The following is a 10,312-nucleotide window of genomic DNA, read 5'->3' as shown; positions in this document are numbered from 1 at the left end:
CTCTACTGTATTTTCTGACTTAGTCATTGTTGTTGTGAACCTCCTTATTTCTCCAACTCTAGATTTACCAGAAGACAACCATAAATAGGTCAATCAATTGGTGTTGTGAGGATCTGTCCTGGTTGTTGTTTAAATTAATGTCCACCCACGTCTTAAGAAGAATAGCAAAGAAGAGAGCTATCATATAAGGGTGTATAATGTTTGTCCATATACAGGCTACTTTTGGGTAATCTCTTATTGCATGAATAAGGGACTCCTTAGCCTGGGCAATGATGACAATGGAGATTGCTTCCTATGATTCTACATTTCCTTTGAGCCGTAAGAAGCTTGTTATGAGCTAAGAGCCAAAAGAACACTTTTATTCTCTCCGTTCATTTCCATTTTCAAATTATTTTTCAAATTTTTTTTTCTATTATTCCCATCATCAGTCAACACCCTATGAGTTGAAGAAACCAAAAGTTCTCCATTAGTCTCATATTTTCAAATTGTATTTGCTTCTCTAACACATATATTTCTATCGAAGCTATTTTGCATTGAATTCCAAATAGTGATTAAATCCTTCCATAAAGGAGAGTTCGTAGCTCTAGCTTGGCATCTTGGCATCTGCTCATATAAGCTCCCATATTTATGGTGAACTATTTTGCACCATGGTGAGTTTTGGTCAGTGAGCAGCTTCCAAATCAACTCTAGGAGGAAAGCTTGGTTCATCATGTGTAACTTTTTGAAACCCATACCACCTTTTTGTTTCCCATACAAAGTGTGTCCCATTTCACCAAGTGATTTTTTTTTATTCTCTCTGTCACCCCAAACAAATCCCTTTTGAGATTTTTCAATCTCCATATAGATTCTTGTTAGTATCCTATTGTGTTGCATTTCATAATAAGTCATTGCTCCTAAGTATTTCCCAAGGCTTGCTTGCTCCTGGAAGTTGACTTTACTAACTATCTCCATTCTTGTTTCTTTTTCACATTATTAGAGAAGGTAATTATCGTTTTGTTGGCGTTGGTTGATTTTTAGACCTGAGACTTGAGAGAAGCAATACATTATGCTAGATATAAGCTCCATCTGATCCACATTTGCTTCGACAAAGATCAAAAGATCATCAGCAAAAAGGAGGTGAGATATCTCCAGGCCCTCTTTCCCAATTCTCATGGGCTTCTATTTCTCATTGGTGACTTGCTCCTCAGTCATATAAGACAAGCTGCTCATGGCTATAACAAAAAGTTAAGGGGATATAGGGTCTCTTTGCCTTAGGCCTCTGGATGGAGAGAAGTTTTCAGTTTTTCCTCCGTTCCACAGGACATTATAGGTGACGGTTGTTACACACTCCATAATCAACTCTAGCATCTTCCTTGGAACCCCAAACTCCTCAAAGCTATGTCTAATAAAGCTCCATTTCAAGTGGTCATATACTTTTTTAAAATCAAACTTGACCTCCATGAAACCTTTCTTCCCTTTTTGTTTTTTTTCATGACGTGTGTGATCTTTTTTGCCACTGGGATATTATCTTGGATATTTCTTCCTGGTATAAAGCTTGCTTGGTAGGGTGCAATTCAGTTGTGAAGAGCTGGTTTAAGTCTTTCTACAATAATTTTGGTTATCCACTTGTAGCTGACATTGGAAAGTACAATCAGTCTGAATTGGTTGATGAATTTTGGCACTTGCACTTTTGGTATGAGGGATATGAGGGTGTGGTTGTGATCTTTTATTTGTTTTTGGTCATTTCATATCTCCATGACAAGCCTACACATATCTTCCTGAACAACATCCCAATGTTCCTTGTAAAAAAGTGCTGGGTAGCCATCAGGCCCTAGAGCTTTCAAGGAACCAATGTCAAAGATTTTTTTTATTTTAGCCCTACTGGAATTGTTGATCATGCTTTGAATCAGGTTTTCTTATAAAGGAATGTAGAGCCCATTAGTATTCAGCATGCACATCCCTTGCTCTTCATCTCTAAATAAGCTAATAAAAAAATTGAGGGCATGGTTGGCCAAGTCCTTCGAGTCTTCCAGCCAGTCTCCTTGGCTATTCCTGAGCTTGAGAATTTCTTTCTTCATCTTCTTATCACTCAACCAACCATAACTCCCTAGATTTTTGCATCCAGAGAATTTCTTCTTTAATGAGGAGTTCTTCAAGCTCCTTATTGAGGGTCCTTTCCAGCTCGTCCAGGAATGGATTTTTTCCATAACTTTGATCTCTTTGAGTTTCCCCAATTCAATTTATCATTCTTCTCTTGAGCTTTCCCATATGCCCAGAAGTATTCTTATTCCAACTGCCCAGATTTTGGGTCAGAGATTTGAGGTTAGGGGCTAGAGGGGAGTTCTTCTCCCAGTTGAATTTTATGAAATCTTTGTATCCGGTATGGAGGTTCCATATAGCTTCATAGCAAAAAGGTTTCTCTCTTTTGTCAGGGTCCTGAGGATCACAACAGATTAGGAGAGGATGGTGGTCTGAATTGCTTCTAGGAAGAATTTTCACCCTTGCTTCTGGAAATTTGATCCTCCACCTAGCATTTGAGAGGGATCTATCTAGGCGCTTGAACACTCCATCAAGACCCTTCCATTGTGGTCCTCTCCAAGTGAATTCGGAGACCGCATAACCCAAGTCAATCAAAGAGCAAGCATTTATCCAATGTTTACATTTTCTGTAAGCTAGTTGATCTGTTCTTCCTTATACCTTATTCACATTCGGTCCGATATTCTGAGCCATAGATTTTAACTCCCTCCAGAGAACCCTTCTATTAGCCTCCTAAGGACTATAATAGATGGCAGTTAGCAGCCAGCTATCTTTGTTGTTTTGCTTTACCTTCATGTGTACAAACAGTTTGTGGGATTTGATGATGTTGATAGATAAGTTTGAATCTCTCCAAAAAATCCAAATACCTCCACTGAACCCCTATGCCTCATCAACGTGGCTGAGGTGGTACCCCTACCTCCTAATGACTGATTGAGCTTGCACTCCACTACATCTTATTTTTATTAAGATTGTTATATCTGGTTTATAATTTATGCCTATATTTGAAAGAGTGTGGCCAAAAACTTTACGACAGCATCCCTACAATTCCAAGAGAGTATAATAATAAGAAACAGATAAGAAAGAACCCCACAGAGTGAAGCTGGATCAAACATCACAGTGTAGCCTCTCTGCCGCCAGAGAGGACTCATCCTGGTTAGCATCTGGTAGTTCTTAATTCTCAAGTGGTTTGTCTCCATTCTCGATAGGTTTCCAATAGTTTCCTTCTTGAATCATCTATTCTTCATATCTTAGGGATGCTTCAATCATCAGCCCTGTCTCAAGTGAGAATGGATCCGGTGGCTCTGGTTCTTGATAATGCTCTATTTTCTTATCCAAAAAGACTGTTTCTGGAACCACATCATCCTCCAAGATTGTTCTGGGTGGTTGCTTCTATTATCTGGATTGTTCACATGGCTGGCTATGTAACGACCCGATTTTTGGCAGGTCTGAATCACTGCTAGTCGTCAGGTGTTACTTTTCAGTAGCCTTATAAAACTCTAGACTCGGTAATATTTACTACATATGAGCCTTTCATACTAACAGCATTGTGTATGTTAGCTTTTTTATCATATGCTTTTCTTAACGAATCCATTAGCAAAACCATAAACATCATCAGAGATATACAATATCAAATAAATACCACACGAATAGCAAAATCAAATGACAACAAGATTACAGAAAAAATTTCATACATATATACGTCTTAAGTTAGTTCATACAAACTTGACATGCTTAGCTATATATAGATATACATATAAACTTATATACAACTAATAACTTCCCAGATACCTGGTTCATATGAAAAACCTCTAAGCTGGTACCTGGACTGACAAAGAAAAGAAAATATCAAGTTCTACCCCTCAAAATTGCTGCAAAAGTAAGGAAAAGCAAAGTATAGGGAATAAATACCATCTATCCTACTTTCTTTTCACCGTCGAGACACAAGTTTGTAGACCTCATCTCAGGACTAGTCTCGAGCATCTTCGGTAGGGTCCGGAAACACATGCTCCTCTGGTACCTCTCTGAATATAACTCCAATGGCAACAGACAAATTGAAATCCTTTATCTGAGGGAAAAGGAAAAGGAATGGGGTGAGAACCTATATGGTTCCCAGTAAGGTGACATCGTGAAAACACATTTCTCTCATGAATCCTAGAGTTCTGACTCTATCGTAACAACTCACTTGCTAAGTCTCTCGGCCACTTTCGTATCGCAGGTTCTGACACAACTCTTCCTTGACATCTTTCTTTGGGATCAATGTTGTTTCTACGTTATTTTCTATGACTATTATTCCTAACTTTACTATCTTGTTCTAAGTATTGAGAAAGTTAAGTCATAATTTTAAAATACAAACAAGGATTAGAGAATAGAAGATTAATAAGAAGCTGATGAGCGGATATTTTATACGCTTTTTGGCATTGTTTTTAGTATATTTTTAGTATGATCTAGTTAGTTTTTAGTATATTTTTATTAGTTTTTAGTTAAAATTCACTTTTCTGGACTTTACTATGAGTTTGTGTGTTTTTCTGTGATTTCAGATATTTTCTGGCTGAAATTGAGGGTTCTGAGCAGAAATCTGATTCAGAGACTGAAAAGGACTGCAGATGCTGTTGGATTCTGACCTCCCTGCACTCGAAGTGGATTTTCTGGAGCTACAGAAGCCCAATTGGCGCGCTCTCAATGGCGTTGGAAAGTAGACATCCTGGGCTTTCCAGCAATATATGATAGTCCATACTTTGCCCAAGATTTGATGGCCCAAACCGGCGTGGCAAATCAGCCTCAGAAATTCCAGCGTTTAACGCTGGAACTGGCATAAAACTTGGAGTTAAACGCCCAAACTGGCATAAAAGCTGGCGTTTAACTCCAGAAAAGGTCTCTACACGAAAATGCTTCATTGCTTAGCCCAAGCACACACCAAGTGGACCCAGAAGTGGATTTTTACGTCATTTACTCATTTCTGTATACCCTAGGTTACTAGTTTACTATTAATAGGATCTTTTGACATTGTATCTGTACCTCATGACACTTTACACGTTTTTCATTGTATCTTCTACATCATGAGTCTCTAAACCCCATGGTTGGGGGTAAGGAGCTCTGCTGTGTCTTGATGGATTAATGCAATTACTACTGTTTCTTATTCAATCATGCTTGCTTCCATTCCAAGATATTACTTGTTCTTAAACCGGATGAATGTGATGATCCGTGACAGTCATCATCATTCTCAACTATGAACGTGTGCCTGACAACCACCTCCGTTCTACCTTAGATTAAGTAGATATCTCTTGGATTCTTTAACCGGAATCTTCGTGGTATAAGCTAGAATTGATGGCGGCATTCAAGAGAATCCGGAAGGTCTAAACCTTGTCTGTGGTATTCTGAGTAGGATTCAATGATTGAATGACTGTGACGAGCTTCAAACTCCTGAAGGCGGGGCGTTAGTGACAGACGCAAAAGAATCACTGGATTCTATTCCGGCCTGATTGAGAACCGACAGATGGATAGCCGTGCCGTGACAGGGTGCGTTGAACATTTCCACTGAGAGGATGGGAGGTAGCCACTGACAACGGTGAAACCTTTGCATACAGCTTGCCATGGAAGGAGCCTTGCGTGCTTGAAGAAGAAGACAGTAGGAAAGCAGAGATTCAGAAGATGGAGCATCTCCAAAACCCCAACCTATTCTCCATTACTGCAAAACAAGTATTTACTTCATGATCTTTTGCTTTTCACAATCAATCCTGATAATTTCTGATATCCTGACTAAGATTTACAAGATAACCATAGCTTGCTTCAAGCCGACAATCTCCGTGGGATCGACCCTTACTCACGTAAGGTATTACTTGGACGACCCAGTGCACTTGCTGGTTAGTTGTGCGGGATTGCAAAAGTATGATTGCAATTTCGTGCACCAAGTTTTTGGCGCCGTTGCCGAGGATTGTTCAAGTTTGGACAACTGAAAGCTTATCTTGTTGCTTAGATTAGGACTGTTTTATTTTTGTTGGTTTAGAGTCTTTTAGTTGAGTCTAGTTTCATATTTTAAGTTTGGTGTTAATTGCATGCTTTTGTTTTTCTTTTAATTTTCGATTTTGCATGTTCTTAGTTCCTTTTTGATTCATAAAAATTCTAAGTTTGGTGTCCTCTTTGTTTTTTTTTCCCTTAAAGATTTTCGAAAATTAGTATTTGATTTTCTAAAAATTTTAAGTTTGGTATCTTTTTGTGTTTTTCTCTTTCCTCTTTTCAAAAATCAAATCTGTTTCATAAAAACTTTTCAATCATATCTTTTTAATTGCTATTTTCAAAATCTTTTTAATTGACTAATTGATTCAGTTCTCAATTTGCTTTGATCTTATTTTCTTTTTAATTTTCGAATTTTTTTATCTTTTTTTTTACTTTATTTTATTTTTTTTTCGTTTAATTCAAAAAAAAAACAAAATTTTTCTATTTGCAATCCATATCATTTCCCTTTATCCATTATGGACATAAGTGGGATTGATCAGTCCAAAAGGACTCTGGGGTCATATGCTAACCCCATTACAGCTGCATATGGGAGTAGCATTTGTACTCCTCCCATCAAAGCAAGCAGCTTTGAGCTAAATCCTCAACTTATTATCATAGTGCAGCAAAATTGCCAGTATTTCGGTCTTCCACAGGAAGAGCCTACTGAGTTTCTGGCACAGTTCCTGCAAATTGCTGACACAGTACATGATAAAGAGGTGGATCAGGATGTCTACAGACTATTACTGTTTCCATTTGCTGTAAAAGATCAAGCTAAAAGGTGGTTAAATAACCAACCTACAACAAGCATAAAGACATGGAAACAGTTATCAGACAAATTCCTGAATCACTTTTACCCTCCAAAGCGGATGACACAGCTAAGGCTGGACATCCAAGGCTTTAAACAAGAGGATAATGAATCCCTTTATAATGCCTGGGAGAGGTATAGAGGTATGCTAAGAAAATGCCCCTCTGAAATGTTTTCAGAGTGGGTACAGTTAGACATCTTCTACTATGGGCTCACAGAAAAAGCTCAGATGTCTTTAGATCACTCAGCTCGTGGATCTATCCACATGAGGAAGACAATTGAAGAAGCTCAAGAGCTTATAGACACTATTGCTAGAAATCAATATTTGTACTCTAGCAATGAGTTCTCCCCAAAAGAGGAAGTCATGACAGTAGTCACTGATCCTAATCCTCAAGAACAGATGATTGAGCTTAATCAATAATTGCTCCTGATGACAGAACAGTTAACAGAATTTAAAGAGATGCTCCATGAAACTAAAGTTGCTAACAAGAACATAGAACTGCAGTTGAATCAAGCAAAACAGCAAATATCTAAACAGATAACAGAGGAATGTCAAGCAGTTCAACTGAGGAGTGGGAAGACACTGAATAACACTGCTCAAAAGAGCAAAAGGCCAAATAAGGAACAATTGACAGAGGATAACCAACCTACTGTTCAAAATCCCTCTGAGGACAGTAAGAGCCCAGAGAGGAATACTTTTGGCGTTCAAACGGCAGAGAGGGAAGGAAATTTGGCGTTAAACGCCCATTCCTTGCCCAGTTCTGGCGTTCAAACGCCAGAAAAGGGGGAAAAGTTGGCGTTAAACGCCCAATTTCCACCCAATCCTGGCGTTCAGACGCCAAGGGAAGATCAGACACCTGAGAGTGCTGATAGTAATCCTCTAACAAGGCTTCTTCAACCACCTCTGTGAGGAATAAACCTGCAGCATCTAAGGTTGAAGACTATAAAGCCAAGATGCCTTATCCTCAAAAACTCCGCCAAGCGGAACAGGATAAGCAATTTGCCCGCTTTGCAGACTATCTAAGGACTCTTGAAATAAAGATTCCGTTTGCAGAGGCACTTGAGCAAATACCTTCTTATGCTAAGTTCATGAAAGAAATCTTAAGTCATAAGAAGGATTGGAGAGAAACTGAAAAAGTGTTTCTCACTGAAGAATGCAGTGCAGTCATTCTAAAAAGCTTACCAGAAAAGCTTCAAGATCCAGGAAGCTTTATGATACCATGCACATTAGAAGGTGCTTGCACCAAGACAGCCCTATGTAACCTTGGAGCAAGCATCAATCTAATACCTGCATCCACTATCAGAAAGCTTGGGTTGACTGGAGAAGTCAAACCAACCCGGATATGCCTCCAACTTGCTGATGGCTCCATTAAATATCCATCAGGCATAATAGAGGATATGATTGTCAAGGTTGGGCCATTCGCCTTTCCAACTGACTTTGTGGTGCTGGAAATGGAGGAGCACAAGAGTGCAACTCTCATTCTAGGAAGACCTTTCCTAGCAACTGGACGAACTCTCATTGATGTACAGAGAGGGGAAGTAACCCTGAGAGTCAATGAGGATGAGTTCAAGTTGAATGCTGTAAAAGCTATGCAGCATCCAGACACACCAAATGACTGCATGGGCGCTGACATTATTGACTCTCTGGTAGAAGAGATCAATATGACTGAAAGCCTAGAATCAAAGCTTGAGGACATCTTCAAAGATGCTCAACCTGATCAAGAAGAATCAGTGGAAACAAAGGAATTTTCGAAAATTCCTCAGGAGGAGGATAAGCCTCCCAAACCTGAACTCAAACCACTACCACCATCCCTGAAATATGCATTTCTGGGAGAGGGTGACACTTTTCCAGTGATTATAAGCTCTGCTTTAAATCCACGGGAAGAGGAAGCACTGATTCAAGTGCTAAGGACACACAAGACAGCTCTTGGGTGGTCCATAAGTGATCTTAAGGGCATTAGCCCAGCTAGATGCATGCACAAGATCCTATTGGAGGATAATGCCAAACCAGTGGTTCAACCACAGAGGAGGCTAAATCCAGCCATGAAGGAGGTGGTGCAGAAAGAGGTCACTAAATTACTAGAGGCTGGGATTATTTATCCTATTTCTGATAGTCCCTGGGTGAGCCCTGTCCAAGTTGTCCCCAAAAAGGGAGGCATGACAGTGGTTCATAATGAAAAAAATGAACTGGTTCCTACAAGAACAGTCACAGGATGGCGTATGTGTATTGACTACAGAAGGCTCAATACAGCCACCAGAAAGGATCATTTTCCTTTACCATTCATAGACCAAATGCTAGAAAGATTAGCTGGTCATGATTATTATTGCTTTTTGGATGGCTATTCAGGCTACAACCAAATTGCAGTAGACCCTCAAGACCAAGAGAAAACAGCATTTACTTGCCCTTCTGGCGTGTTTGCCTACAGAAGGATGCCTTTTGGTCTGTGCAATGCACCTGCAACCTTTCAGAGGTGCATGCTCTCTATCTTCTCAGATATGGTAGAGAAATTTCTGGAAGTCTTCATGGATGACTTCTCAGTATATGGAGACTCATTCAGCTCCTGTCTTAATCACCTAGCACTTGTCCTGAAAAGATGCCAAGAGACTAACCTGGTTTTAAACTGGGAGAAATGTCACTTTATGGTGACTGAAGGAATTGTCCTTGGGCACAAAATTTCAAGCAAGGGAATAAAGGTGGATAAGGCAAAGGTAGAGGTAATTGAAAAATTACCACCACCTGCCAATGTTAAGGCAATCAGAAGCTTTCTGGGGCATGCAGGGTTCTACAGAAGGTTTATAAAGGATTTTTCGAAAATTGCAAAACCTTTGAGTAACCTGCTAGCTGCTGACACACCATTTGTGTTTGACACACAGTGTCTGCAGGCATTTGAGACCCTGAAAGCTAAGCTGGTCACAGCACTAGTCATCTCTGCACCAGATTGGACATTGCCATTTGAACTAATGTGTGATGCCAGTGACCATGCCATTGGTGCAGTGTTGGGACAGAGGCATAACAAGCTTCTGCACGTCATTTATTATGCCAGCCGTGTCCTAAATGATGCACAGAAGAATTACACAACCACAGAAAAAGAGTTACTTGCAGTGGTCTATGCCATTGACAAGTTTAGATCCTATCTAATGGGGTCCAAAGTGGTTGTGTACACTGACCATGCTGCTCTTAAATACTTACTCACAAAGCAGGATTCAAAACCCAGGCTTATAAGATGGGTGTTGCTTCTGCAAGAGTTTGATATAGAGATAAGAGACAAAAAAGGGACAGAGAACCAAGTAGCTGATCATCTGTCCCGAATAGAACCAGTAGCTGGGGCGTCCCTCCCTTCTACTGAGATCTCTGAGACTTTCCCAGATGAGCAACTCTTTGCCATTCAGAAAGCTCCATGGTTTGCAGATATTGCAAATTATAAAGCTGTGAGGTTCATACCCCAGGAGTACAGCAGACTGCAAAGAAAGAAATTAATTTCAGATGCCAAGTACTAC

Source organism: Arachis hypogaea, chromosome 6 (genome assembly GCF_003086295.3).
Source record: "Arachis hypogaea cultivar Tifrunner chromosome 6, arahy.Tifrunner.gnm2.J5K5, whole genome shotgun sequence".
NCBI classification, from domain to species: Eukaryota; Viridiplantae; Streptophyta; class Magnoliopsida; order Fabales; family Fabaceae; genus Arachis; species Arachis hypogaea.
The sequence above is the reverse complement of the archived record's forward strand: the minus strand, read 5'-3'. Positions refer to the sequence as shown.